Source organism: Pristiophorus japonicus, chromosome 23 (assembly GCF_044704955.1).
Source record: "Pristiophorus japonicus isolate sPriJap1 chromosome 23, sPriJap1.hap1, whole genome shotgun sequence".
In the NCBI taxonomy this organism is placed as follows: domain Eukaryota; kingdom Metazoa; phylum Chordata; class Chondrichthyes; family Pristiophoridae; genus Pristiophorus; species Pristiophorus japonicus.
This window is the reverse complement of record NC_091999.1, coordinates 21,513,419-21,538,603: the sequence shown is the minus strand read 5'-3', so window position 1 is coordinate 21,538,603 and position 25,185 is coordinate 21,513,419. Positions and strand designations below refer to the sequence as shown.

Sequence of the window (25,185 nt, the reverse complement as noted above, 5' to 3'; positions counted from 1 at the left end):
ATTCCCAGAAAGTATTCGATAAGGTGCCACACAAAAGGTTACTGCACAGGCTAAGAGCTCACGGGGTTGTCGATACTATATCAGCATGGATCGAGGATTGGGTAACACACAAAACACAGAGTCGGGATAAATGGATCATTTTCAGGTTGGCAAACTGTAACTAGTGGGGTGCCGCTGGGACCTCAACTATTTATAATTTATATCAATGACTTGGATGAAGGGACACAGTGTAACGCAGCCAAATTTGCTGATGATACAAAGATAGGTGGGAAAGCAAGTTGTGAGGAGGACGCAACAAATCTACAAAGGGATATAGACCGGCTCAGTGAGTGGGGAAAAATCTGGCAGATGGACTATAATGTGGTAAATGTCAGGTTATCTCCTTTGGTAGGAAAAATAAAAAAGCAAATTATTATTTAAATGGACGATTACAAAATACTGTTATACAGAGGGATCTGGGGTTTCTTGTACATGGAACTCAAAGTTAGTATGCAGGTACAGCAAGTAATCAGGAAGGCAAATGGAATGCTGGCCTTTATTGCAAGGGGGACGGAGTATAAAAGTCAGGAAGTCCTGCTACAACTGGACAGGGTATTGGTAAGACCACACATAGAGTACTGCGTACAGTTTTGGTCTGCACTTGTCTCCATTCCCGTGCTGAGGGGATTGCTACAACAGACGGGAGGGCAACCAGGGAGTGAACCTGAAGGTACCGTCTGTGGCTGGGTTCAGTTCTATACTGCATGCTTCCCCTCCCTCACATCTCTCCCCTCCCCTGAAGGTGCTGAATCTGGCTGGGTTCAGTTCTACACTCACTGGTTCCCCTCCCCTGAAGGTGCTGACTCTGGCTGGGTTCAGTTCTACATTCACTGGTTCCCCTCCCCTGAAGGTACTGACTCTGGCTGGGTTAAGTTATGCACTCACTGGTTCCACTCCCCTGAAGGTGCTGACTGTGGCTGGGTTCAGTTCCAAACTCAGAAGAACATAAATAGGAGTAGGAGTAGGCCATACGGTCCCTCGAGCCTACTGCGCCATTTAATACGATCATGGCTGATCTGATCATGGACTCAGGTCCACTTTCCTGCCCGCTCTCCATAACCCCTTATTCCCTTATCGGTTGATAAACTGTCTATTTCTGTCTTAAATTTATTCAATGACCCAGCTTCCACAGCTCTCTGAGGCAGTGAATTCCACAGATTTACAACTCTGAGAAGAAATTCCTCCTCATCTCAGTTTTAAATGGGCGGCCCTTTATTCTAAGATTATGCCCTCTAGTTCTAGTCTCCCCCATCAGTGGAAACATTCTCTCTGCATCCACCTTCTCAAGCCCCCTCATAATCTTATACATTTCGATGTGATCACCTCTCATTCTTCTGAACTTCAACCTCCTCAACCTTTCCTCATAAGCCAACCCCCTCATCTCCAGATCAACCGACTGAACCTTCTCTCAACTGCCTCCAAAGCAAGTATATCCTTTCGTAAATATGGAACCCAAAACTGCATGCAGTATTCCAGGTGTGGCCTCACCAATACCCTGTATAACTGTAGCAAGACTTCCCTGCTTTTATACTCCATCCCCTTTGTAATAAAGGCCAAGAGTCCATTGGCCTTCCTGATCACTTGCTATCCCTGCGTACTAACATTTAGCGTGTCAGGCACAAGTTCCCCCAGGTCCCGTGTACTGCAGCAGTTTGCAATTTTTTTCCATTAAATAATAACTTGCTCTTTCATTTTTTCTGCCAAAGAGCATGACCTCACACTTTCCAACATTATATACCATCTGCCAAATTTTTGCCCACTCACTTAGCCTGACTATGCCCTTTTGCAGATTTTTTGTGTCATCCTCACACATTGCTTTTCCTCCGATCTTTGTATCATCAGCAAACTTGGCTGCATTACATTCGGCCCCTTCTTCCAAGTTGTTGATATAGATTGTAAATAGTTGGGGTCCCAGCACTGATACCTGCAGCACCCCACTAGTTACTGGTTGCCAACCTGAGAATGAACCATTTATCCCAATACACTGTTTTCTGTTAGTTGGCCAATCCTTTGTACATGCTAATATATTGCCCCCAACCTCCTCAACATTTTATCATAAGTCAACCCCCTCATTTACGGAATCAACCTTGTGAACCTTCTCTGAACTGCCTCCTCTCTTCTCCACTGAAGATGCTGACTCTTGTCTGGTTTCAGTTCTAAACTCACTGGTTCCCATCTCTCTCCTCCCCTGAAGGTGCTTACTCTGGCTGGGTTCAGTTCAGCAATCACTGGTTCCCCTCCCCTGAAGGTGCTGACTCTGGCTGGGGTCAGTTCTACACTCAATGGTTCCCCTCCTTCTCATCCCCGATAGGTGTAGACTCTGGCTGGGTTCAGTTCTGCATTCACTGGTTCCCCTCTCCTCCCCTGTAGGTACTGACTCTGTCTGGGTTCAACTCTACACTCACTGGTTCCCCTCCCCTGAAGGTACTGACTCTGGCTGGGTTCAGTTCTACACTCACTGGTTCCCCTCCCCTGAAGGTACTGACAGTCTGGGTTCAGTTCTACACTCACTGGTTACCCTCCCCTGAAGGTGCTGACTTTGGCTGGAATCTGTTCTACACTCACTGGCTCCCCTCTCATCCAATGCAGATGCTGAATCTGTCTGGTTTCAGTTCTGCACTCACTAGTTAACATAAGAACATAAGAAATAGGAGCAGGCATAGCCCATACGGCTCCTCGAGCCTGCTCCTCTATTTAATACGATCATGGCTGATCCGATCATGGACTCGAGTCCATTCCCCTGTCCGCTCCCCATAACCACTTATTCCCTTCGCGTTTATGAATCTCTGTTTCTGTCTTAAATTTATTCAATGTCCCGGCTTGCACAGCTCTCTGAGGCAGTGAATTCCACAGACCTACAACCCTCTGCGAGAAGAAATTTCTTCTTTTAAGTGGGCGGCCCCTTATTCTAAGATTATGCCCCGTAGTTCTAGTCTCCCCATTATCAGTGGAAATTCCTCTCTTCATCCACCTTGTCTAACCCTCCTCATAATCTTACACATTTCGTTAAGACCACCGCTCATTCTTCTGAATTCCAATGAGTAGAGGCCCAACCTCAACCTTTTCTCATAAGTCAACCCCCTCATCCCTGGAATCAACCTTGTGAAAATTCTCTGAGCTGCCTCCAAAGCAAGTATATCCTTTCGGAAATATGGAATCCAAAACTGCACGCAATATTCCAGGTGTGGCCTCACCAATACCCTGTACAACTGTAGCAAGACTTCCCTGCTTTTATACTCCATCCCCTTTGTAATAAAGGCCACGATTCCATTGGCCTTCCTGATCAATTGCTGTACCTGCATACTATACTTTTATGTTTCATGCACAATTACCTCCAGGTCTCGCTGTACTGCAGCACTTTGCAACCTTTCAACATTTAAATAATAACTTGCTGTTTAATTTTTTTCTGCCGAAGTGCATGAACTCACACTTTCCAACATCATACTCCATCTGCCAAATTTATGCTCACTCACTCAGCCTGTCTGTGTCCTTTTGCAGAATTTGTGTCCCTGCCTCACACCTTGCTTTTCCTCCCATCATTGTATCATCAGCAAACTTGGCTTCGTTACACTCGGTCCCTTCTTCCAAGTCATTAATATGGATTGTAAATAGCACTGATCCCTGCGACACCCCACTAGTTACTGACTGTCAATCCGAGAAGCAACCATTTATCCTGATTCTCTGTTTTCTGTCAGTCAGCCAATCCTCCATCCATGCTAATATATTACCCCCAACCCCATGAACTCTTATCCCCTACCTGTCCCCCACCCCCCAACCCCTGGAGGTACTGACTCTGGCTGGGTTCAGTTCTACACTCACTGGTTCCCCTCCCCTGAAGGTACTGACTCTGGCTGGGTTCGGTTCTACACTCACTGGTTCCCCTCCCCTGAAGGTACTGACTCAGGCTGGGTTCAGGTCTACACTCACTGGTTCCCCTCCCCTGAAGGTACTGACTCTGGCTGGGTTCAGTTCTACACTCACTGGTTCCCCTCCCCTGAAGGTACTGACTCTGGCTGGGTTCAGTTCTACACTCACTGGTTCCCCTCCCCTGAAGGTACTGACTCTGGCTGGGTTCAGTTCTACACTCACTAGTTCCCCTCCCCTGAAGGTACTGACTCTGGCTGGGTTCAGTTCCAGACATTGACATCATTCACTTTGTTCCTGCACCAAGATGGCCAAGCATGCGCGGTGCTACTCACAATCAAAATAGCGGAGCGCTGAACCTGCCTTCCTGTACGAAGATGGCCGCCGTTAGCCTGGGCCTGTGACCGGGAGAAAGCCCCGAAGCTGCAACCACCGATATTCCGGTTATTATTCCGGGCTTGCAGCGGGCACCGGCTGTTTATGAAGCCTCCCTGGCTCCCCGCTGGTCCATTATTTCGCTCTGTCCCGCTGAAAAGGACGCTTCTGAGGAGCCTGTACAAAACGTGTCGATGCCGCCATTACACGCACCGCGCATGCTCCAAACACAGCCAGGGCCTGCGCATTGAGCTCCTGTAGTCTGGGTGCGGCACATTCTCCCCCGCGGGGCATGCTGGGTACATAAGACCATGAGAAATAGGAGCAGGAGTGGGCCACCCGGACCCTCGAGCCTGCTCCCCATTCAATAAGGTCATGGCTGGTCTGATCATCGACTCAGCTCCATTCCCTGCCCGCTCCCCAGAACCCTTCACTCCCTTACCATATCTGGAGCCCTGTGCACTGTTTTGGTCTTCTTCTCTCAGGAAGGATATCCTTGCCTTGCTTAGATACAGAGTAAAGCTTCCTCAACACTATCCCACGAGACATTCCAAGGTAAGATATGGACTATATCTCCCTCAACCTGTCCCATGCATTCCAGAGTGGATACTGCATTGGTTAGATAATGAATAAAGCTCACTCTACACGATCCTATCAAACATTCCCAGGATAGGTACAGCACAAATTAAATATACAGTAAATCTGTGCCAAAGGAACTGTACCCCATTGAGAGTCAGTGCCAGAGGAAACTACAGCATGGGATAGATACAGAATAAAGCTCCTTCTACACTGTTCTGAACAATCCCAGGGCAGGTAAAGCACGGGTTAGATGATCATAGCTGGCCCCTCGAACGAGGATGATTTGCTTCCACATGAGTTCACAGATGTTTCAATGAAGGACCCAATGTTCCAGTCCTGACCTCCAATTGAGGAGGTGGAAGATGCCGATGGGTGGATTGTTTTTAACGTGTGGTGACCGTTGCACACCAGCCACGACACGGGCATGACAGAGCTAGGATTGGTCCAGTGGCCAGGGTTAATCAGGATTACTGGAGACCTGTTTTGCTGTACGGAGCTAGTGTGCATAAATATAACAGTGTGGGCTGGTCCGTGCTGCCCCTGGGCTCTCGCCTCTTTTGCGCCCGGTACCCTCATTCGCCGCACCTCCGCCACGATCACTCGCCACTCCTCCACCACAAACATTCGCTTCACCTCCGCCACGATCCCTCTCCGCTCCTCCTCAAAAAAAACACTCGCCGCACCTCCGCCACAATCTACTGCCCCATCTCTGCACCAAACATTCACATGAACCTCCATCAAGATCACCCACCAAATCTCAGGCATGCTCCCTCATCACTCCTCTGCCCCGATCACTCGTCGCAAGTCCAGCACATCCTTCCATGTTCCTCTGCTGTACCAGGGCCCTGCCGATGCTCCTGCCCACGCTCCAAATGGCAATCTGGGCCCTGATGATGTCACTCGGTCGTCTACCTCAAAGCCGTCACACATTTATGTCAGCTCACACTGAAGCTGCAGTGGCTCGCTCCTGCTCTTTTTATAGCCCCAAACTGTGGAGATGTTCTCTCGCAGGTTGGGGTGGCCCATGATGTGATACATGGGTTAGATACAGTGTAGAGCTCCCGCTACTCTACTCTGCCACATTAAATACTCTCAGGTGAAGTACAGCACGGTTTAAACAGAGAGTAAATCTCTCTCTATACGGTCCCATTAAACAGTCCCAGGGCAGGTACAGCATGGGTTATATCCAGAATAACATTGTCGCAACAAACAGACGAGGGTTGGTACAGCACATATGGAGTACATGTCCCACAAACACTCCAGGGCAGGAACAGCACTGGATAATTACAGAGTAATTTCTCCCTCTACACTGTTCCAATAAAAAAATCCCAGGGCAGGTATCGCACAACTATTTTGTTGTTGATCTTTAAATCAAGTGCCCCCTGATTAAAGCTTGGGTGGGGGGGGCACTATAACCAACAAAATAAACCAATTAAACTTTGGACAGTCAAATTAAAATTTGGTTGCTGGGGGTGATGATGCACTCAAGTCACTCCGGCTGAGGAGCTCCTCCCGGAGTCACAGTGCACATTTCGTCCTCCAAGGGGTATAACTGATATGAGTAGGTATACAGTAAGGATCCCAATACACTGTCCCATCACACTCTCCCAGGGCAGGTACAACATGGATTAAATACAGACCAAAGCTTCCGCTATACAGATCCCAGGGCAAGTACAGTACAGGTTAGACACAGAGTACATCTCCCTCTAACGTCCCAGGCATTCCAGGGCAGATACAGCATTTATTAGATATTGAGGAGATCTGCCTCTATAATGTTCAACCAGACATTCCCAGGGCAGGTACAACACGGGTTAGATACAGAGGAATGTTCCCTCTACACTGATCTATCAAACACTCCCATCACAGGTACAGCACGGGTTAGATACAGAGTAAAACTCCCTCTACACTGTCCATCAAACACTCCTGGGGCACGTACAGCACTGGGTAAAAACAGAGTACCGTTCCCTCTACACTGTCCCAGCAAACATTCCCAGGGCAAGTACACAAATGATAGATACAGAGTAAATTCCCTCTACACTGTCCTATCAGCCACTCCATGGCAGGTACAGAAAGCGTTATAATGCAAAGTAAATATCCTTCTACATTGTCCCATTAACCAGTCCCAGAGTAGGTAAAGCACGGGTTAGATACAGAGTAAATCTCCCTCTACACTGTCCCATCAAACACACCCAGGGCAGGAACAACACGGGTTACATATTGAGTAAAAATCACTCTACACTGTCCCGTTAAACACTCTGAGCGAAGATACAGCACAGAGTAGATACAGAGAAAAACGTGCTCTACACCATCCCATCAAAAACTGCCAGGGCAGGTACAGCAGGGGTTGGACAGAAATGTTTAGGCTGGATGTTCCAGAATTGAGGCCTGGGCAACAGAAGGCACAGCCACAAAAACCACCAATGGTTGAAAAATTATAATCAGGAATACTCAGAAAGACTGATATCTCATGGGCGGGGAGGTGGGGATGTTGTGGGGGCAGTGTGAGTGGGAATTTTGAAATCAAGGCGTTGCTTCACTGGAAGCCAATGTAGGTCAGCGAGCACAGGGGTGATGGGTGAGCTGGACTTGGTGCGAGTTCGGACATGGGCAGCCGAGTTTTGGATCAACACTAGTTTATGTAGGTCAGAATGTGGGAGGAGTGCATTGGAATAGTCAAGTCCAGAAGTAAAAAAAGGCATGGATGAGGGCTTCAGCAGTGGATGAGCTGAGGCATGAGCGGAGATGGGCGATGTTACAGAGGTGGAAATAGGCATTCTTAGTTATTTTGTGGATATGTGGTCAAAAACTTATTTCAGGGTTAAGTATGTCACCAAGGTTGTGAACAGTCTGGTTCAGGCTCAGACAGAAGTTGGGGAGAGGGATGGAGTCGGTCACTCGGGAACGGAGCTTGTGGTAATGATGATTACAAATATCAGAATATTTCACAGGCTATCACGTGCAAAATGTGTGGATGAGTTTTTAATATTCAATTGGTTTCTAAAACAGGTTAACTGATCGAGAAAATAACGGATTTCAAATATTATGCAAGACAGTTCAATAAAGGGGTGGTTCAAAAGAATGCAGCTGAGTTTAAAGTGAGACACTGCAGTTAAGTCTACTACAACCACAAATCATGTATGCAAATGGAACAAGTTTGGAGTTTGATATGCTAGAAAGCGAACTAGGTGAGAAGTGATAAAAGTTAGATTAAGAAAAAGCCCTAAACGGGAACAGTCCGTAACAGAACATCAATTAATCTCCTCTGATCATGGAAGAATCAAATATTCAACAAACTGTGTTTGAAACAAAGATCATTTATTCAACATTTATAGAGGGTATTAATCTCCAGCTTTACAATCTATATTAACGACTTGGAAAAAGGGACTGAGTGTAACATAGCCATGTTTGCTGATGATACAAAGATCGAAGGAAAAGCAATGTGTGAGGAGGACAAAACAAATCTGCAAAAGGACATAGACAGGCTAAGTGAGTGAGCAAAAATTTGGCAGATGGACTATAATGTTGGAAAGTGTGAGGTCATGCACTTTGGCAGAAAAAAATCAGAGAGCAAGATATTGTTTAAATGGCGAAAGATTGCAAAGTACTGCAGTACAGCAGGACCTGGGGATACTTGTGAATGAAATGCAACAGGATAGTATGTAGTTTCAGCAAGTGATCATGAAGGCCAATGGTATCTTGGCCTTTATTGCAAAAGGGATAGGGTATAAAAGCAGGAAAATCTTGCTACAGCTATATGTGAGGCCACACCTGGAATACTGCGTGCAGTTTTAGTTTCCATATTTATGAAAGGGTATACTTGCTTTGGAGGCAGCTCAGCGAAGGTTCACTAGGTTGATTCAGGGCATGAGGGGTTTGACTTATGAGGAACAATTAATTAGGTTGGGCCTCTACTGACTGGAATTCAGAAGAATGAAAGGTGATCTTATCAAAACGTATAAGATTATGAGGGGTCTTGATAAGGTGGATGCAGAGAGGATGTTTCCAGTGATAATGGGGAGTCTAGAATTAGAGTGCATGATCTTAGAATAAGGGGCCGCCCATTTAAAAGAGAGATGAGGAGCAATTTCTTCTCTCAGCGCGTTGTAAATCTATGGACTTCACTGCCTCAGAGAGCTGTGGAAGTTGGGCCATTGAATACATTTAAGACAGAAATAGAGAGTTTCTTAAACGATATGGGAATATGGGGGCATGGGGAGCGGGCGGGGAAGTGGAACTGAGTCCATGATCAGATCAGCCATGATCTTATTGAATGGCGGAGCAGGCTCAAGGGGCCGTATGGCCTACTCCTGTTGCTATTTATTATGTTCTTATGTTCAGGTATGGAGGTTATTAAGATAACCAGAAACAAACAAGAGCTGCCAGAATGAACATGGTTCAGTGCCCAATGCAATCACAGTACATCGTGTTCTAGTCACAAATGCAATCTTTCTCCTCAACCGATTTAAAACTGAGATGAGGAGGAATTTCTTCTCTCAGATGGTTGTAAATCTGTGAAATTCTCTGCACCAGAGAGCAGTGGAGGCTGGGTCATTGTATATATTTAAGGCGGAGATAGCCAGATTTTTGAGCGATAAGGGAGTAAAGGGTTCTGGGGAGTGGGCAGGGAATGGAGCTGAGCCTATGATCAGACCAGCCATGAGCTTATTGAATGGGGAGCAGGCTCGGGGGTCTGGGTGGCCCACTCCTGCTCCTATTTCTCATGGTCATATGTACCCAGCATGCCCCGCAGGGGAGAATGTGCTGCACCCAGACTACAGGAGCTCACTACGCAGGCGCGGGCCCTGGCTGTGTTTGGAGCATGCGCGGTGCGTGTAATGGCGGAGGAGACGCGTTTTGTACAGGCTCCCATGAAGTGTCCTTTTCAGCGGGACAGAGCACAGTAATGGACCAGCGGGGAGCCGGGGAGGCTTCATAAACAATCGGTGCTCGCCGCAAGCCCGGAATAGTAACCGGAATATCGGCGGTTGCAGCTTTGGGGCTTTCTCCCGGTCACAGGCCAAGGCTAACGGTGGCCATCTTGGTGCAGGAAGGCATGTTCACGCCGCCAATTTCATTCACTGAGCAGCACAGCGCATGCGTGGCCATCTTGGTGCAGGAACAAAGTGAATGATGTCAGTGTCTGGAACTGAACCCAGCCAGAGTCAGCACCTTCAGGGGAGGGGAACCAGTGAGTGCAGAACTGAACCCAGCCAAAGTCAGCAACTTCAGGGGAGGGGACTCAGTGAGTGTAGAACTGAACCCAACTAGAGTCAGTACCTTCAGGGGAGGGGAATGAGTGAGTGTAGAACTGGACCCAGCCAGAGACTGCACCTTCAGGGGAGGGGAACCAGTGAGTGTAGAACTGAACCCAGCCAGAGTCAGTACCTTCAGGGGAGGGGAACTAGTGAGTGTAGAACTGAACCCAGCCAGAGTCAGCACCTTCAGGTGAGGGGAACCAGTGAGTCTAGAACTGAACCCAGCCAGAGTCAGTACCTTCAGGGGAGGGGAACCAGTGACTGTAGAACTAAAGCCATCCATCGTCAATACCTTCAAGGGAGAGGAACCAGTGACAGTAGAACTAAACCCAGCCAGAGTCAGCATCTTCAGTGGTGGGGAAAGAGGGGAGGGACGGAGACGACCCAGTGATTGCAGAAATGACCCCAGCCAGAGACCGCCCCATCAGGGGAGCAGAGGTAGGGGAACCACTGAGTGCGGAACTGAACACAGCCAGACTCAGCATCTTCAGTGGAAGTGGGGAACCAGTGAGTGTCGACCTGAACCCAGCCACAGGCAGAACATTCAGGGGAGGAGAGGGACGGGAACCAGTGAGTGTAGAACTGAACCCAACCAGAATTCGTGGTGAAAACTGGGAGTGGAGGGGAAACAGGCTAGAAATGTGTGTTGATTTGGATTTCAGTGCTGCAGGAGGGACAATGTGTGGGACAGGGATTTACAGCTTTGGAAGAAAAAGAGAGGAAAGAATGTTAAATGAAACTAGATGTGCATATCCTGAATTTGTGTCTTGTACTGACAGTGATGAGTTTTGTTATCTCCTTTTACATCGTATTAGAAGGGGAGATTTTCAGACAGAAAACACAAACTAAACCGCGTGTCAAGATCTGATGGAGTCAATCGATTCATCAGGACCTGAATATCATCGTCTTTGAAAGTGGAAGGAGAAATGTTTGTCTGTTCTGTCTGTGCGAAAAGATTTCAAATATCAGTGTGACTGGAAAAGCACCGAGACACACAGACCCGAGTGAGTGTTCCAGTGCACTGCCTGTGGAAAGAGCTTTAACCAGTTACACAGCTTGAAGAAACATCGCACCATTCACAGCGGGGAGAAACTGTAAACGTGTTGTGTGTGTGGGCGAGGCTTCAACTGATCGTCCAACCTGGAGAGTCACAAGGATACCCGCACCATGGAGAAACCGTGGAAATGTGGGAACTGTGGGAAGGGATTCAGATCACCATCTGTCCTGGAAATTCATCAACACAGTCACACTGGGGAGAGGCCATTCACCTGCTCTGAGTGTGGGAAGCGATTCACTCAGTCATCCGACCTGCTGAAACACCAGCGAGTTCACACTGGGGAGAGGCCATTCACCTGCTCGGAGTGTGGGAAGGGATTCACTGCATCATCCGACCTGCTGGCACACCAGCGAGTTCACACTGGGAAGAGGCCGTTCACCTGCTATGAGTGTGGGAAGGGATTCACTTGTTCATCCAAACTGCTGACACACCAGCGAGTTCACACTGGGGAGAGGCCGTTCACTTGCTCTGAGTGTGGGAAGGGATTCACTCAGTCATCCCACCTGCAGTCACACCAGCGAGTACACACTGAGGAGAGGCCGTTCACCTGCTCGGAGTGTGGGAAGGGATTCACTTGTTCATCCAACCTGCTGGCACACCAGCAAGTTCACACTGGGGAGAGGCCGTTCACCTGCTATGAGTGTGGTGAAGGATTCACTTGTTCATCCAACCTGCTGACACACCAGCGAGTTCACACTGGGGAGAGGCCATTCACCTGCTCGGAGTGTGGGAAGGGATTCACTCAGTCATCCAACCTGCTGAGACACCAGCGAGTAGACACTGGGGAGAGGCCGTTCACCTGCTCGGAGTGCGGGAAGGGATTCACTCAGACATCCCACCTGCTGAAACACCAGCGAGTTCACAAGTGATTGCAGGAGTTGGATTCCACTGTTATTGAGGCTGTTAATCACATCCCGACTGAACCATGTTCATTCTGACAGTTGGGGTTTGTCTCTGTTGATGTTAATAACCCGATAACTGTGCTGGATTTTAATATTCTGGATATATTGCTGATTGTGTTCTCAGGGCTGCAGTGTCCATTTAAGAAACACTGTGGGTTATCTTTCCCCTTAATTCAGCAATTGTCAACAGAAATTTACTTTGCAATAAAATTAAGAACTTTTACTTTAATCCTAAATTGATCTTTGGTACAAAATCTACAATAGTGTGTGAAAGTTTCCACTGAATAAAATCTCCAATTGGAAAGAGCTTGCTGACAATTCTTAATGCCTTGCTCATTACACACAGTGGCCCCTCCATATCCACCAGAAAGAAGGGGAATGGGAATTGGTGGGGAATCAGTGTACCCAAATGTTGTTGTTCCCATCTGGGTGGATCAATCCTCTCGGCACGAGAATGGAGACAATACCAGACAAAAACTGTGCGCAGTAGCCCAGGTGTGGTCTTACAGTTGCAGCAGGACTTCCCTACCTTTATACTCCATCCCCTTTGCAATAAAGGCCAGCATTCAGTTTGCCTTCCTGATTATTGCTGTACCTGCATGCAAACATTTTGAGTTTCATGTACAAGAATCCCCAGATCTCTCTGTATAACAGCATTTTATAATCGTCCACATCTAAATAATAATTTGCTTTTTTTTCCTACCAAAGGAAATCACCTGATATTTTACCACATTATAGACCATCTGCCAGATTTTTGCCCACTCATTGAACCTATCTATATCCCTTTGTAGATTATTTGCGTCCTCCTCACAACTTGCTTTCCCACCTATCTTTGTACCATCGGCAAATTTGGCTATGTTACACTCGGTCCCTTCATCCAAGTCATTAATATAAATTGTAATTAGTTGAGGCCCCAGTATTATCACTGCGGCACCCCACTAGTTACTGTTTGCCAACCTGAAAATGACCCATTTATCCGGACTCTCTGTTTTCTGTTAGTTCAGCAATCCTCTCTTCATGCTGATATATTACACCCAACCCCATGAGCTCTTAGCATGTGCAGTAATATTTTGTGTGGCACCTTATTGAATGCTTTCTGGAAATCAAAATATACAACATCAAGTGATTCTCCCTTATCCACTCTGCTCGTTACATCCTTAAACAACTACAGCAAATTTGTCAAACATGATTTCCCTTTCATAAAACCATGCTAACTGTGCCTAACTGCAGTATGGTTTTCTAAATGTCCTGCTAGTACTTCCTTAATGATGAACTTGAGTATTTCCCACTGATAGATGGTAAGCTAACTGATGTATAGTTTCCTGCTCTCTGTCTCCCTCTTTACTTGTATAGGCGTGTTACATTTGCAGTTTTCCAGTCCACTGGGACCTCTCCAGAATTCAGGGAATTTTGGTGGATTACAACTAATGCATGCACTATCTCTGCAACTAATTATTTTAAGACCTGAGGATGCATGCCATCAGGTCCAGAGGACTTGTCCACCTTTAGTCACATTAGTTTGATTAGCACTTTATCTGTAGTGATAGTGATTGTTTTAAGTCATCCCACCCAACTTCCCCTCCGCAATAGCTCCTTGGTTAGCAACTGTTGGGATGTTTTTAGTGTCCTCGACCGTGAAGCCTAATACAAAATATTCGTTCAAAATCTCTGCCATTTCCGTTTTCCCATTAGTAATTCTCCAATGTCATCCTCTAAGCGAGCAATGTTTACTTTAGATACTCGTTTCCTTTTTATGTCCCTGTAGAAGCTCTTATTGTTTGTTTTTATATTTCTTGCCAGTTTGCTCTCATCTGCTATCTTCTCTATCTTTTTCATTTTTTAGTTGTCCTTTGCAGGTTTCTACAAATTCCCAATCCTCTGGCCTTCCACTGTCCTTCACAACATTATATGCCTTTTTTTCCAATTTGATACCATCCTTTACTTCCATGACGACACTTGTTGCACACGTGATTGACCAGGACACGAGAAGTGTGGTTGTTCCACAACGACAGGGTTTCATCTGTTTCAACAGAAACAACTAAACTGTGTTATTTCCTGAAATAATCCCCGCTGTCTGGCCTGAATGAATCCATGTCACTACCAAATGCTGCAATGTTTCCTCCACCCCACAGAGTTCCATCTGTTTAAAGCCACGACAGAAATGTCCCATTTCCTCCTGGAGTTTGAGTGACATCAACTTTAACAATGGGGCAGAGTTTCAGCCAATGAGCGAGAGCCAGACCCAGCCCCGCCCACTGGGGGCTGCAAGCTCCACCTCTCGTACACTGTGATTGGTTGGAGGATCAACCGCCTGCCTGGTCCTCCAGCCCTGCCCCCACTCTCCCTATTGGTCGGGAGCTGCCGTCAATCAGCCGACCAGTGTGAGCTGAGCATGCACAGTGGATGAGTCAGCAGGTGAGAGATGGGCGGAGGGAGGGAGCGGGTTAATAAAGAACACGCTTATTTGTACTGCCAAAATTGCCGCCACGCCGCACCATTTGTCTATGATTGGTCCCTTGGAGGATAAGCCACACCCTGAGATTTCACTTTATGTGTCACTGGAACCACCCATCCCAAGGTCTCACTGACTTTGCAAATTGTAACTCAATCCACTTTGAATTCCTGAAGCGACAGAGGACAGAGCTCCCCATAAGATAGCAAGGGCCAGCCAAAGTACCTTGCCCCCATCCCAGTGCATGCCTCCCCCAGCCGAAGTGCATTACCCCAGTGCATGCCTCCCCCAGTCAAAGTGCATTACCCTAGTTCCAGTACATGCCTCCCCCAGCCGAAGTGCATTACCCCAGTTCCAGTACATGCCTCCCCCAGCAGAAGGGCTTTACCCCAGTCCCAATACATGCCTCCCTCAGCCGAAGTGCTTTACCCCAGTCCCAATACGTGCCTCCCCCAGCCGAAGTGCTTTACCCCAGTCCCAATGCATGCCTCTTCCAGCAGAAGGGCTTTACCGCAGTCCCAAGATATGACTCCCCCAGCTGAATGCCTTACGCCAGTCCCAGTGCATGCCTCCCCCAGCAGAAGTGCCCGACACTAGTCCCATTGCATTGCTCCTCCCGTCGAAGTGTCTTACCACCGTCCAAGTATATGCCGCCCACAGCCAAAGTGCCTTACCCCAGTACCAGTATAAGCCTCCCCCAGCTGAAGTGCCTTACCCCAGTCCTAGTAAATGCCTCCCCCAGGCAAAGTGCCTTACCCCACTCAGAGTGCATGCCTCCCCAGCCGAAGTGCCTTACCCCAGTCAGAGTGCATGCCTCCCCCAGCCGAAGTGCCTTACACCAGTCAGAGTGCATGCCTCCCCCAGCCGAAGTGCCTTACCCCAGTCAGATTGCAGGCCTCCCCCAGCCAATGTGCCTTACCCTAGTCCCATTGCATTTCTACCTCATCCGAAGTGAGTGTCTTACCACCGTCCCAATATATGCCTCTCCCAGCCAAAGTGCCTTACCAAAGTTCAAGTGCATGCCTCCCCCAGCCGAAGTGCCTTAACCCAGTCACAGTGTATGCCTTCCCCAGCCGAAGTGCCTTACACCAGTCCCAGTGCATGCCTCCCACAGCAGAAGTGCCTTACGCCAGTCCCAGTGCGTGCCTCCCGCAGCCGAAGTGCCTTGTCACAGTGTGAGTGCATGCCTCCAACAGCCAAAGTATTTTACCCCAGTCGCTGTGCATGCCTTGCCCAGCCAAAGTGCCTTACCCTAATCCCAGTATATGCTTTCCCCAGCCAAAGTGCCTTACCCTAGTCCCGGTGCATGCCTCCCCCAACCGAAGTGCCTTATGCCAGTCCCAGTGTATCCCTCCCCCAGTTGAAGTGCCTTAGCCCAGTCTCAGTTTATGCCTCCCCCAGTTGAAGTGTCTTACTCCAGTCCCAGTGTTAGCATCCCCCAGTTGAAGTGGCTTACCCCAGTGCCAGTGTATCCCTCCCTCAGTTGAAGCGTCTTACCCCAGTCCAGTGTATCCCTGCCCCAGTTGAAGTGCATTACCCCAGTCTCAGTATATGCCTGCCCCAGCCGAAGTGCCTTAACCCAGTCGCAGTACATGCGTCCCCCAGCCGAAGCGCCTCACCAAAGTTCAAGTGCATGCCTCCCCCAGCCGATGTGCCTGACCCCAGTCCCATTGCATGCCTCCCCCAGCCAAAGTGCCTTACCCCAGTCACAACGTATGCCTCCCCCAGCCGAAGTGCCTTATCCCAGTCACAGTGCATGCCTCCCCCAGCCGATGTGCCTTATCCCAGTCACAGTGCATGCCTCCCCCAGCTGAAGTGCCTTACCCCAGTCCAAGTATATGTCTCCCCCAGCCGAAGTGCCTTACAGCAGTCCCAGTGCAAGCCTCCCCCAGCCAAAGTGCCTTAACGCAGTCCAAGTGAATACCTCCCCCAGCCGACGTACCTTACCCCAATCCCAGTTTATCCCTCCCTCAGTTGAAGTGCCTTACCCCAGTTCCAGTGCATGCCTCCACCAGTTGAAGTGCCTTAGCCCAGTCCCAGTGTTAGCGTCCCCCAGTTAAAGTGCCTTACCACAGTCCCAGTGTATCCTTCCACCAGTTGAAGTGCCTTACCGCAGTCCCAGTGCATGTCTCCCCCAGTTGAAGTACATTACACAAGTCCCAGTTTTCCCTCCCCCTGTTGAAGTGCGTTACCCTAGTCCCAGTGCACTCCTCCCCCAGCCGAAGTGCCTTACCCCAGTCCCACTGTATCCCTCCAGCCGTTGAAGTACATTACCCTAGACCCAGTGCATGCTTCCCCCAGCCGAAGTGCCTTACCCAAGTCACAATTATGCCTCCCCCTGCCGAAGTAGCCTTTCTCAGTGCAAATGCATGCCTCCATCAGCCAAAGTACCCTACCCCAGTTCCAGTATATGCCTCACCCAGCCAAAGTGCCTTAAACCAGTCCCAGTGAATGCCTCCCCAAGCCAAAGTGCCTTACCCCAGTCCCAGTGTATCCCTCCACCAGATGAAGTGCCTTACTGCAGTCCCAGTGCATGCGTCTCCCAGTTGAAATGCCTAACCGCAGTCCCAGTGTATGCCTCCACCAGTTGAAGTGCCTTACTCCAGTCCGAGTGCACACCACTGCCAGCCGAAGTCCACTACATGCCTCTCCCAGCCAAAATGCCTTGTCCCAGTCTCAGTATGTGCCTCCAGCAACCAAAGTGCCTAAAAGCAGTCGCAGTTTATGCCTATCCCAGCCAAAGTGCCTTACCCCAGTCCCAGTGCATGCCTCCCCCAGCCGAAGTGCCTTGCCACAGTGTGAGTGCATGCCACCCCCAGTCAAAGTATTTTACCCCCAGTCCCAGTGAATGCCTCCCCAAGCCGAAATGCCTCACCCCATCCCAGTGCATGCCTCCCCCAGCCGAAGTACCCTACCCCAGTCCCAGTATATTCTCCACCAGCCGAAGTGCCTTACCCTAGTCCCAGTGCATGCCTCCCCCAACCGTAGTGCCTTACCCCAATCCCAGTGTATCCCTCCCCCAGTTGAAGTGCCTTAGCCCAGTCCCAGTTTATGCCTCCCCCATTTGAGGTGTCTTATTCCAGACCCAGTGTAGCCCTCCCACAGTTGAAGTGCCTTTCCTCCAGTCCCAGGGAATCCCTCCCCCAGTTGAAGTGCCTTACCCCAGTCCCAGTGTCTGCCTCCCCCAGTTGAAGTACCTTGTTCCTGTCCCAATGTATCCCTCCCCCAGTTGAAGTGCCTTACCCCAGTGGCAGTTTATCCCTCCCTCAGTTGAAGTGCCTTACCTCGGTCTAGTGTATCCCTTCCCCAGTTGAAGTGCCTTATCCCAGTCCCATTATATGCGTCCCCCAGCCGTAGTGCCTTACCCCAGTCCCAGGGTATCCCTCCCCAGCTGAAGTTTCTTAGCCCAGTCCCAGTGTAAGCCTCCCGCAGTTGAAGTGCCTTATTCCAGACCCAGTGTATCCCTCCCACAGTTGAAGTGCCTTTCCTCCAGTCACAGTGTATCGCTCCCCAGCTGAAGTTTCTTACTCCAGTGCCAGTTTATCCCTCCCCCAGTTGAAGTGCCTTACCCCAGAGCAAGTTTATCCCTCCCCCAGTTGAAGTGCCTTACCCCAGCGCAAGTTTATCCCTCCCCCAGTTGAAGTGCCTTACCCCAGTCCCAGTATAAGCCTCCCCCAGTTGAAGTGCCTTACCCCAGTCCCAGTGCATGCCTCCTCAGCCAAAGTGCCCTACCCCAATCCCAGTATATGCCTCCCCCAGCTGTGGTGGCTGAACAGTCCAATTTGAGAGCCACTGACTTGTCACAGATGGTACAGATAGTCGTTGAGGGAACGGGTGGGTGGGACTGGTTTCGATATGCTCTTTCTGCTGCCTGCACTTGATTTCTGCATGCTCTCGGCGTTGAGACTCGAGGTGTTCAGAGAATTACTATCTCCTAAACCTCATCATCATCATAGACAATCCCTCGAAATTGAGGAAGAAATGCTTCCACTCTAAAAGTGAGTTCTCAGGTGATTGTACAGTGCAATATGGGAATTATAGTCACTGTCACTGGTGGGACAGACAGTCGTTGATGGAAAGTCTGGGGGAGGAGTCTGCTTTGCCAGATGCCACCTTCGCTTGTTTTCTGTATGCTCTCGGTGATGAGACTCGAGGTGTTCAGCGCCCTCCTGGATGCTCTTCCTTCGCTTATGGTGGACTTTGGCCAGGGATTCCAAGGTGCCTAATATCTGACTGACTATCCCAACCACTAACCCCAATCCTAACAAATAACCACAACCACTAAACCCTAAACCCGTGCCCAAACCCAGTCCCGAATCAAAGGTTGTTCACAGGGATCAGTGGAGGAGCTAAAGACCCGATAATGGAAGTACTTAAACAATTATCTTGATGCAAGAAATTCTGCAAGCTATGTTAGTAACAAGAAATTATATCAACAAAACTATTAAATCAGGAAAGACAGTTAAAAAGATCACACATTTCAAAGATGATTACATATAGTAACCACATTCAAAAAGCGTTAAACAATGTACAAAATAATAGATTTCCAGTCTTAAGCAACATAGTTTTTTCAATGGATGCTTGAAAGGAATGTCATATGAGTGTAATGTGAAACATTCCGGTTCAGTTTCTGACACCCACAAGCCATATACTCAAAGAGAACAACCTTGGGATTTGATATCATAAAAGATCAACTGGGGGAGAAGTGAAATAATCTACATTAAGAAAAGGCTTCAAAATGGAACAGTCGGTAACAGAACATTAATTAGTTATTATTATGGAGAAATCAAACATTCGACACACTGTGTTTGAACCAAGCTGATTTATTCAATATTTATAGAAACATAGAAACATAGAAAATAAGGTGCAGGAGTAGGCCATTCGGACCTTCGACCCTGCAATGATCACATGGCTGAACATGCAACTTCAGTACCCGCTTCCTGCTTTCTCACCATACCCCTTGATCCCCCGAGTAGTAAGGACTACATCTAATTCCTCTTTGAATATATTTAGTGAATTGGCCTCAACAACTTTCTGTGGTAGAGAATTCCACAGGTTCACCACTCTCTGGGTGAAGAGGTTTCTCCTCATCTCGGTCCTAAATGGCTTACCCTTATCCCTGGTTCTGGACTTCCCCAACATTAATAAGAACATAATAACAAAAGAACATAAGAATTAGGAACAGGAGTGGGCCATCTAGCCCCTCGAGCCTGCTCCACCACCCAACAAGATCACGGCTGATCTGGCCGTGGACTCAGCTCCACTTACGCGCCCGCTCCCCATAACCCTTAATTCCCTGACTGGTTAAAAATCTATCGATCTGTGATTTGAATATATTCAATGAGCTAGCCTCAACTGCTTCCTTGGGCAGAGAATTTCACAGATTCACAACCCTCTGGGAGAACAAATTCCTTTTCAACTCGGTTTAAAATTGGCTCCCCCGTATTTTGAGGCTGTGCCCCCTAGTTCTAGTCTCCCCGACCAGTGGACACAACCTCTCTGCCTCTATCCTGTCTACCCCCTTCATTATTTTAAATGTTTCTATAAGATCACCGCTCATTCTTCTGAACTCCAACGAGCAAAGACCCAGTCTACTCAATCTATCATCATAAGGTAACCCCCTCTTCTCCGGAATCAGCATCGTGAATCGTCTCTGTACCCCTTCCAAAGTACTCCTTAAGAAAGGTGACCAAAACTGCACGCAGTACTCCAGGTGCGGCCTCACCAATACCCTGTACAGTTGCAGCAGGACCTCCCTGCTTTTGTACTCCATCCTTCTCGCAATGAAGGCCAACATTCCATTCGCCTTCCTGATTACCTGCTGCACCTGCAAACCAACTTTTGGGGATTCATGCACGAGGACGAGGCCGTGTGGTCTAATGGGAAAGGCGTCTAACTGCGATTGTATCTGCGATATTATCAGATGATTGCAGGTTCGAGTCCTACCGTGGTCAGTTAATTCGCTGCGTGAACTGTCATGTTCTTTATCCAAAAAGAGTTTCATGCACGAGGACCCCCAGGTCCCTCTGCACTGCAGCATGTTGTAATTTCTCCCCATTCAAATAAAATTCCCTTTTACTGTTTTTTGTCCCAAGGTGGATTAACTCACATTTTCCGACATTGTGTTCCATCTGCCAAACCTTAGCCCATTCGCTTAACCTATCTAAATCTCTTTGCAGCCTCTCTGTGTCCTCACACAACCCGCTTTCCCACTAATCGTTGTGTCATCTGCAAATTTGTTACACTACACTCTGTCCCTTCTTCCAAGTCATCTATGTATATTGTAAACAGTTGTGGTCCCAGCACTGATCCCTGTGGCACACCACTAACCACCGATTTCCAACCCAAAAAGGACCCATTTAACCCGACTCTCTGCTTTCTGTATGCCAGCCAATTCTCGATCCATGCTAATACATTTCCTCTGACTCCGCGTACTTTTATCGTCTGCAGTAACCTTTTGTATGACACCTTATTGCATGCCTTTTGGAAATCTAAATACACCACATCCATCGGTACAACTCTATCCATCATGCTCTTTGTACCCTCAAAGAATTCCAATAAATTAGTTACACGTCATTTCCCCTTCATGAATCCATCTTGTGTCTGCTTGATTGCACTATCCCTATATAAATGTCCCGTTATTTCTTCCTTAATGATAGCTTCAAGCATTTTCCCCACTACAGATGTTAAACGAATCGGCCTATAGTTACCTGCTTTTTGTCAGCCCCCTTTTTTAAACAGAGGCGTTACATTAGCTGCTTTCCAATCCGATGGCACCTCCGCAGAATCCAGAGAATTTTGGTAGATTATAACGAAAGCATTTGCTATAACTTCCGCCATCTCTTTTAATACCCTGGGATGCATTTCATCAGGACCAGGGGACGTGTCTACCTTGAGTCCCATTAGCCTGCCCAGCACTACCCCACTAGTGAAAGTGATTATCTCAAGGTCCTCCCTTCCCACATTCCCGTGACCAGCAATTTTTGGCATGGTTTTTGTGTCTTCCACTGTGAAGACCGAAGCAAATTAATTGTTTAAGGTCTCAGCCATTTCCACATTTCCCATTATTAAATCCCCTTTCTCATCTTCTCAGGGACCAACATTTACATTAGACACTCTTTTCCATTTTATATATCTGTGAAAGCTTTTACTATCTGTTTTTATGTTTTGCACAAGTTTACATTCGTAATCTATCTTCCCCTTCTTTATTCCTTTCTTAGTCATTCTTTTCTGTCGTTTAAAATTTTCCCAATCTTCTAGTTTCCCACTAATCTTGGCCACCTTATACGCATTGGTTTTTAGCTTGATACTCTCCTTTATTTCCTTGGTTATCACCGGCTGGTTATCCCTTCTCTTACCACCCTTCTTTTTCATTGGAATATATTTTTGTTGAGCACTATGAAAGAGCTCCTTAAAAGTCCTCCACTGTTCCTCAATTGTGCCACCGTTTAGTCTCTGTTCCCAGTCTACTTTAGCCAACTCTGCCCTCATCCCACTCTAGTCCCCTTTGTTTAAGCATAGTACGCTCGTTTGAGACACGACTTCCTCACCCTCAATCTGTATTACAAAATCAACCATACTGTGATCACTCATTCCGAGAGGATCTTTTACTAGGAGATCGTTTATTATTCCTGTCTCATTACACAGGACCAGATCTAAGATAACTTGCTCCCTTGTAGGTTCTGTAACATACTGTTCTAAGAAACAATCCCGTATGCATTCTGTGAATTCCTCCTCAAGGCGACCCCGTGTGATTTGATTTGACCAATCGATATGTAGGTTAAAATCCCCCATGATTACTGCTGTTCCTTTTTCACATGCCTCCATTATTCCCTTGATTATTGTCCACCTCACCGTGAAGTTATTATTTGGGGGCCTATAAACTACGCCCATCAGTGACTTTTTCCCCTTACTATCTCTAATCTCCACTCACAATGATTCAACATTTTGTTCATTAGAGCAAATATCATCTCTCACAACTGCCCTGATATCATCCTTTATTAACAGAGCTAACACACCTCCTTTCCTTTCTTGTCTATCTTTCCGAATTGTCAGATACCCCTGCATGTTTAATTCCCAGTCTTGGCCACCCTGTAACCACGTTTCTGTAATGGCCACCAAATCATACCCATTTGTAATGCTTTGTGCCATCAACTCATTTACATTATTTCGAATACTTCGTGCATTTTAGTAGAGATTTTTAATATTAGTTTTTAAACCATGATTTTTTAGTTTTGACGCCTCCTGCAGCCCCTTTATATTCATACATATTGTCCCTTCTTATCAACTTGTGGTTTACACTTCCACCAGTGCTAATCTGCTTTGTTGCCTCCTGGCTTTTGCATTCTTTCTTGGAGTTCTGTTCATCTGAGCTCTCACTCACTCTAACTAGCTCAGAGACCCCTCCTGGGTTCCCATCTCCCTGCCAAGCGAGTTTAAAGCCCTCCCAACTGTACTGTCAAAACCACCCGTGAGAACATTCGTCCCGTCGCTCTAGAGGTGTATCCTGTCCCGACTTGTACAGGTCCCACCTTCCCCAGAAGCGGTCCCAATTGTTCAGGAAACTAAAGCCCTCCCTCTTACACCAACGGGAGAGTCGAGAGCACCAGCTCCAACTGTCGCAGGAGAGAGATTGGAGAGCACCAGCTCCAAGTATCACAGGACGAGAGAGTGGAAAGCACCAGCTCCAACTGTCGCAGGATAGAGAGAGGAGAGCACCAGTTCAAACTATCACAGGACATTAATATAGAACATTAATCTCCAGCGCAGATATAGGGGTTATTAAGATCAGCAGAAACAAACAATAACTGCCAGAATGAATATGGTTCAATGCCCAATGCAATCCCAGTAAATCCTGTTCTTTTCACCAACGCAGTATTGCAATGGCGGCGTATTTACCCAATATGCAGCACGGGCAAGAAAATGCCGAACCCAGACTACAGGAGTTCAGTGCGCAGGCGCGTGTTCTGGCTGTGTTTGGAGCATGCGCGGCGAATGTAGTGGCGAAGGAGAAATGGGTAACATGCCTTCCGCAGAAGCGCTTAATTTGAGCGGGTGAAGGGGAGCAATGGACCAGCGGGTGGCGCGGGAGGCTTCATAAACCAGCGGTGCCCGCCCGCCAGCCCGGAATAAAAACCGGAATATCGGCGGTTGCAGCTTCGGGTCCTTCTCCCGGTCACAGGCCCAGGCTAACGGCGGCCATCTTTGTGCAGGAGCGGGTTCAGTGCTCCGCCTTCTTGATTTGGTGAGTCGCACCGCGCATGCGCAGCCATCTTGGTTCAGGAACAAAGTGAGCGATGTCAGTGTCTGTTTGCAACCGGGTCCCAGTGGGTAAAGGAGTGTTTCAGATATTTTATTCTCACTCTCCACACCTCGAATTTCTCAGCATCTCCCCTAAAGGCGATGCTTAGTACCGACCTTATGGTTTAAGTCCTACATAATTGTAACAGAGAAGGCCCAGAAATATTCACTCCTTGGGTTAGAATCCCCATGTTCAGTCCCAGGGTTAGAATCCCCATTTCATCATTATCATAGGCAGTCCCTCGGAATCGAGGAAGACTTGCTTCCACTCCTGAAGTGAGTTTATTGGCGGCTGTACAGTCGAATACGAGAGCCACAGATTCTGTCACAGGTGGGACAGATAGTCGTTGAGGGAAGTGGTGGGAGGGACTGGTTTGCCGCACGCTATTTCCGCTGCCTGCGATTGATTTCTGCATGCTCTCTGCATTGAGACTCGAGGTGCTCAGCGCCCTCCCGGAAGCACTTCCTCCACTTAGGGTGGTCTTTGGCCAGGGACTCCTCGGTGTCAGTGGGGATGTCGCACTTTATCAGGGAGGCTTTGAGGGTGTCCTTGTAACGTTTCCGCTGCCCACCTTTGGCTCGTTTACCATGAAAGGCCTCCGCATAGAGCACTTGCTTCGGGAGTCTCATGTCTGGCATGCAAACTAATTTGCCTGCCCAGCGGAGCTGATCGAGTGTGGTCAGTGCTTCAATGTTGGGGATGTTATCCTAGACGAGCACGCTGATGTTGATGTGCCTGTCGTCCCAGGGGATTTGTAGGATCTTGCGGAGACATCGTTGGTGATATATCTCCAGCGACTTGAGGTGTCTACTGTACATAGTCCATGTTTTGAGCCATTCAGGATGGTGGGTATTACTACAGCCCTGTAGACCATGAGCTTGGTGGTAGCTTTGAGGGCCTGGTCTTTGAGCACTCTTTTCCTCCGCTGGCTGAAGGCTGCACTGCCGCACTGGAGGTGGTGTTGAATCTCCTCATCAATGTCGGCTTTTGTTGATAGGATGTTCCCGAGGTATGGGAAATGCTCCATGTTGTCGAGGGCCATGCCATGGATCTTGATGACTGGGTGGCAGTGTTGTGGGTCGAGTACAGGCTGGTGGATGATCTTTGTCTTATGGATATTTAGCGTAAGGCCCATGCTTTCGTGTTCCTCAGTAAATACATCGACTATATCCTGGAGTTCAGCCTCAGAATGTGCACAGACGCAGGCGTTGTCCACATACTGTAGCTCAACAACAGAGGATGGGGTTATCTTGGACTTTGTACCAGAGGCGGCAAAGATTAAACAGCTTCCTGCTGGTTCTGTAGTTTTGTTCCACTCCAGTAGGAAATTTGTTGACTGTGAGTTAGAGCGTGGCAGTGAG

The 25,185-nt window shown here is 48.1% G+C and overlaps 1 pseudogene; it reads left to right on the top strand.

Annotated features, from left to right (window-relative positions):
• Window positions 1-25,185, top strand: part of LOC139235430 (zinc finger protein 850-like) — a 192,382-nt pseudogene that overhangs the window by 160,210 nt on the left and 6,987 nt on the right.